The 6191-nt window shown below is 37.6% G+C and overlaps 1 pseudogene; it reads left to right on the top strand.

Moving 5' to 3' along the window:
- The first annotated feature begins 299 nt into the window (after positions 1-299).
- Positions 300-711, top strand: LOC126021903 (60S ribosomal protein L23a-like; annotated as a pseudogene).
- Positions 712-6191: the final 5480 nt, after the last annotated feature.

The raw sequence follows: 6191 nt of genomic DNA, 5'->3' as shown, positions 1-6191 counted from the left end.
GCTGACACTTCTAGAAGGCTGTTGAGGCTGCATATGATTCAAACCTCAGGAGTGATGAAACAAGGGAAATATGACCAGTTTAAAACAGTCCCTTAAAATATTAATTCCCTGACCAAGTGGGCTATAATTTAAGATAGAACTTCACTCCACACATGCATTGCTTTAATAGAATTAGAAACTAAAATCCAAGTAACAAGGCTTGAGATAATTCTATGGTTATGATGGTGGAGACACAGGTAGTGCCTACAAATTTAGAATCAAATAAAAAGTTATATTAACTGAAAACCCTTTCTACAAAGATGGCGCCGAAGGCCAAGAAGGAAGCCCTTGCACCTCCCAAAGCTGAAGTCAAAGCTAAAGCTTTGAAGGCTTAGAAAGCTGTCCTGAAATGTGTTCACAGCCACAAAAAGAAGATCCAAACATCACCCACCTTCCGAAGACCCAAAACTCTGAGGCTGCGAAGGCAACCCAAATATCCTCGGAAGAGCGCCCCTAGGAGAAACAAGTTTGATCATTATGCCATCATCAAATTCCCTCTGACCAATGAGTCAGCCATTAAGAAGACAGAAGATAACAACACACTCATGTTCATTGTGGATGTCAAAGCCAACAAACACCAGATTAAACAGGCTGTGAAGAAGTTCTATCTATGACATTGATGTGTTCAAGGTCAGCACCCTGATTAGACCTGATGGAGAGAAGAAAGCATAAGTTCAGCTGGCTCCTGACTATGATGCCTTGGATGTTGCCAATAAAATTGGGATCATCCCAGTCCAGCTGGCTAATACAAAATCCAAATTATTCCCCCCCAAAAAAAAAGTTATATTAACTAATATATGTGGGAGTTACTACCAGTGTGTGCACGGATGCTTATCTCCCTAGCAAGTGTATTATCTTTTGAAGGGTAAGATGCTGATTCTATAACTACAATGAGAACTATCATAACCATGTGAATGAATGAGGGAACTGGAAAGCCTGTCTAGAGTACAGGTGGGGATGGGGTGGGATGGAGGGAGATTTGGGACATTGGTGGTGGGAATGTTGCACTGGTGAAGGGGGGTGTTCTTTACATGACTGAAACCTAATCACAATCATGTTTGTAATCAAGGTGCTTAAATAAAGATATTATTTTTTAAAAAAGATGCTGTTTCTAATTGTTTAGGCAGAAAACTCAATATGTCCCTAAATATGTACTCATGAAAATAACTTCATTTGCTGCAGCCTTTGAAAAGTACTAGAACCATTTACTCTCTGCTTTCTATGTCAAAAACAAAACAAATTACTTTATAGGGTCAGGGAGTTGATACAACACTTTGAGACCTGCCTTGCACATGGCCAATCTAAATGCAATTTCCTAGCTCCACCAGGAGTGATCCCTATGTACAGAGCCAGGGGTAAGCTAAATGTGAAAAGGAAAAACTCTCGAAATTTGAAAAGAAAATACGCACGCGCTCACACACACACACACACACACACACACACACACACACACACTTAAAGAAATTAAGGAGTTTTGCATCAAAGATGTGTTGTCTGTGAGAATCCTGAGTTTAATTTTTAGCACCATTGGTCCCCTGAGCATTGTGTGGTATTGTCCTGGCAGTCTGCAGCACACCACCAGAGAACAGTCAGACCTGAATAATAGCCAAGATTGATGAAAGTGTCCCCTTAACCTTATACTTGGAACTCTCTCTCTCTCTCTCTCTCACACACACACACACACACACACACACACACTTCAGTTCACATCTTGTCTTTATTCTCATTCTCTTCCAATTTGACCCATTATATCAAAAGCTATCACCATCCATTTAGTTCTCCAGCCAAAAATCTGTAACTTCAACTTTTTCCTTTCTCTCCTTCACATTTAATCTCTTTGGTAATTCTATCTTGTCCATTATGAACTCTTTTCTGAATTTATTCACATATTTTCTTCCTGCTACCCCTAATGCAGAAAGAAGGCACCAACATATCTCTCCTTTCTGTCATACCTTCTCTTGCTAAGGAGGAAAAGAAACCTCTCTCTTCTTTGTTCTTTTCAGGTCTGTCAAGTAAACAACCGGTCAATGAGAGACAAAATTATTGATATATTTATGAAGAATTCTCAGGAAGATGTGAATTTCATAGACAATGAGCAAAAGCAAAAAATCTTATGCTAAAGATTAGGATGTAGAAGGGTTTCAAGGAGAAAAAAAAGGGAACTTATGATGAAGACATGACTCATACACCATGATCTGATACTCTGTAATTAAATGTTTTCTATGACATATAGGTAGCTATTTCATAGAAATTTGCAGGGAGATCTATGGGTCGGAGCATTAGCATTTGCTTTGCATGCAGAGTCCCAGGTTCAATGTCAACCATATACTCTTGGTTTATGAGCACATGGGGAGAAGTTTCTGAGCACTTAGCAGGAAATAACCCTCAAGCATGCAAGGTGTGACTCCAAAACAAAACCAAGAGATAGCAAAGAGGTAGGCTATTTGCATTGCATGCAACTGATTCGAACAGATGGTGGTTTGAATCCTGGCATCCCATATGACCCCCTATGCCTGCCAGGAGCGACTTCTGAGTACCGAGTAAGGAGTAACCCCTGATTGCCACCGGATGTGGCCCAGAAACAAAAACCAAAAATAAATAAATAAATACAACAACAAAAGAAAAGAAAGTTATCACTGGTACTAGCTATCGTCCTGAGAGAACTTTAGTATTCACTAGTTTAGGTAAAGTAATGTAAAAAAAAATGTTTTTCTTGTGCAGCTTCTGGGTTTCAGTTAACCTCAGCTTGAAATAATTTACATAACAAAGTGTTACAATATAGGGAAGCCTACTCTGAAATCCTGAGGAAGCCTATATTTCTTCTCTCTCCTACAAAATATCAGCCTAACACTTTCTTTTTTTAGTTTTTTTTTTTTTTGGGGGGGGGGGGTGACATCCGGCAATGCTCAGGGGTTATTCCTGGCTCTACGCTCAGAAATCGCCCCCGGCATGCTCACGGGACCATATGGGATGCCGGGATTTGAACCACTGTCCTTCCGCATGCAAGGCAAGTGCCTTACCACTGTGCTATCTCCGGCCCCAACACTTTCTTTTTAAAATATGGGATCTTGTCCCAGGGAAATAAATGCAGGAGCTAAGGTAAGACTTTTGTCTTTCATGCAGTCGACACCAGTTCAATCCTAGGACTACCAGGGGTAATCCTAAAAGCAGAGCAAGGACTATCCACTATGACCACCATTTATGTCTCAAACCCTTCCTGTACCCATAAATAAAGTAAAACGAGTAATAACAAAATATGTGATCTTATAAGTGTACAACAGAGTGTGATTTTTTAAAATGTATATCTAAACAAATACCCTTATTTGGAGGGCTCACCCAGTGGCACTCAAGGGCTCTACCCTCAGAAATCAGTCCTGGCAGGGAGGGGAACCATATGAAATGCTGGGGATCAAACCCGGGTTGGCTGTGTGCAAGGCAAACAGCCTACCTGCTGTGCTATCACACCGGTTCAAATACCCTCATTTTTAATCAAAACTCCTTGAATGACTTTACCAACTCAGAAGCCTTCACACAGCTTCTCTCTGCTAAAAATAACCCTCCACATTTGCTTCACATAACTATTTCTTTGTTGTTATTGAGCTATTAGCTTGAGCTTTGCTTCTTGCAAGGGAAATTTCCAGGAGCTTTGCTGCAGTAGCTCTACTGTCTACTAATACTTTTCTAATGCCAAACCCTGTTTTTTTTTTTTATCATATTTAATACCTTTCTTTTTCATACTTCTTTCTATTCCTTTCTCCTTCTTTTAACTCATTTTATAACTTTTCTAAATTTTGTCTTGTAAAATAAATTTGATGTGAACAGGGTTCTTGTTTCTTCTTAATTATTTTGTTTGTTTTTTGTTTTTTTAGGTCACAGCTGGCAGCGCTCAGGGGTTACTCCTGGCTCTACACTTAGAAATCGCTCCTGGCAGGCTCAGGGGACCATATGAGACGCCAGAATTCGAACCACCAACCCTCTGCATACAAAGCAAATGTCTTACCTCCATGCTATCTCTCCAGCCCCAGGGTTCTTGTTTCTTTTGATTGCTGCTATAGATAGGATTCCTGAAGTTCCCTTAAAATTGAGCAGAGTCTAATATTTATATTTTGTGTCCTTTTACACACATACATACATCTAGACACCCAAGGTACTGACATATCATGTTTTATGATTTGGCTCTTAGAAGACAAGTAAATATTTCAGAACTCAGGTCTTCGGTTACTGGTTAATAATGGTCAAGCACCCTATGCTATACTAAGTCTAAAAAAACCCAACAAGAGAAGGGAACACATATCACAAAGTTCAAGAATGCAAAAGGAAGCTTCTTTCTCAAACACACTTAAGGGCTATCTTCCAAAGAAAGCAGGAAATGATCACACAAGGAATATTCCACTCACTGGGTGGTAGAAAGAGCCTGAATCTCTTCTCTATTCTATCAGACATAAAACCAAGGTCATTGTACATATTAAAGTCAATAACATTGAACATTAGCAGTTTGCTTTAAATTATTCATGCTAGGATTGGAACAATAATACAGTGAGTAGGGCATTTGCCTTGCACATGGCCAATCTAGGTTTGAACCCTGGCATCCTATATGGTTCCTTGAGTCTGCCAGGTGTAACTCCTGAACACCGAGGGTGTAGCCCTAAAACAACAACTACATAAATAGATAGATAGATAGATAGATAGATAGATAGATAGATAGATAGATAGATAGATAGATAGATAGATAGATAATACTTTTCTTTACTGCTCCAGCAAAAGTTCAAAAGTGTAACATAAAAGATAGGGGATTTTTCTCAATAAAGCAACAATAGGAAATAAGTCAGAAATATCAAGATATACAATATCAGAAATCATAAGACCAGTGAAATTATGTAGAAAAATATATTCAATATATATTTTAGAAATACTTCAAATTCATGAAATCTTAGAACTTTAAAATATATCTTACATGTGAGAAGAATTTGAAGGATATTAATACATTTTAGCAGCAAAGAAACATAAAATACCTCTTAAAATTTATTCTGAATACATATTAAAGTCTTTCATAAAATATGGTGCTAAAATCCAAATATGTTCTTTTTTATTTAAATAAGTTGTGGGATTTTTTTGAAATACTGTATACTATTTTTCAAAGTGCACCCAAATTAAAACACCAGTTTTAAACAATATTAAATATTTGGAGGGCCGGAGAGATAGCACAGCAGCAAGGCATTTGCCTTGCATACAGAAGGACTGTAGTTCGAATCCCAGCATCCCATATTGGTCCCCCGAGCCTGCTGGGGCGATTTCTAAGTGTAGAGTCAGGAGTAGCCCCTGAGCGCTTCCGGTGTGACCCAAAAACCAATATATATTTGGAAAGATATTAAGGAGGATTGTCAGTTTGCCTAATTTTTTAAGAGTTAAAATATAATAAATAAGCACAACTATTGAAAATAAAAATAATTACCACCCTAAAGTTTTTATTTTTACAGATACAAATTCTGTAACATTTAGCTTATAGGAAAAATATGGTCAGGGTTAAATCTCTAAGCTTTAATCTATGAGTTCAGGGTTTGGCATAGTAAAGAATTCTAGAGTGAATCAGAGAAATAAAGAACAGAAGTCAGCTTATTAACGCAATGTATAAAAAATCAGAGTGCAGACATACCTAGCAAGAGTAGCATTGTTTTAACGACAGCAGTTTACTAAATTAAGAACAAATATTCACACTGAATGCCAAATGTTCTAGCAGGTGGAAGCATATAACAGAAAGATTTTACATAAGATATCAAATATTAAACTTGAAAGGATTATTTAATAGTGGCCAACTACCCTGCCATTATCTATAGTACTTGTCAATTATCCCCACTTCCCCTTAAATATATACAGGGGAAAATAATGTACTGATTTTTAACTTTCACCTGTAGTATTTTAGGCATAAGAAAACAAGAGGTAAGAAGTAGAGAGTTTGAAGTCAAACTAGATAAACAGACAAGGAGCAATGCAGCACTTACCATAATAAATATATGTCATAATTGGCCAGTTTACTAATCAAGAAAAGAGAATATTGTCATAGTTTAGTGATGTTATTAAGAAGTACCTTATAACTTTAGCAAGTATATTTATCCATGTTTGTTTATATGGGTCTGACTATTTTCACTGGGATA

This window comes from Suncus etruscus, chromosome 11, assembly GCF_024139225.1.
Source record: "Suncus etruscus isolate mSunEtr1 chromosome 11, mSunEtr1.pri.cur, whole genome shotgun sequence".
Lineage (NCBI taxonomy): Eukaryota > Metazoa > Chordata > Mammalia > Eulipotyphla > Soricidae > Suncus > Suncus etruscus.
The sequence above is the reverse complement of the archived record's forward strand: the minus strand, read 5'-3'. Positions and strand labels throughout refer to the sequence as shown.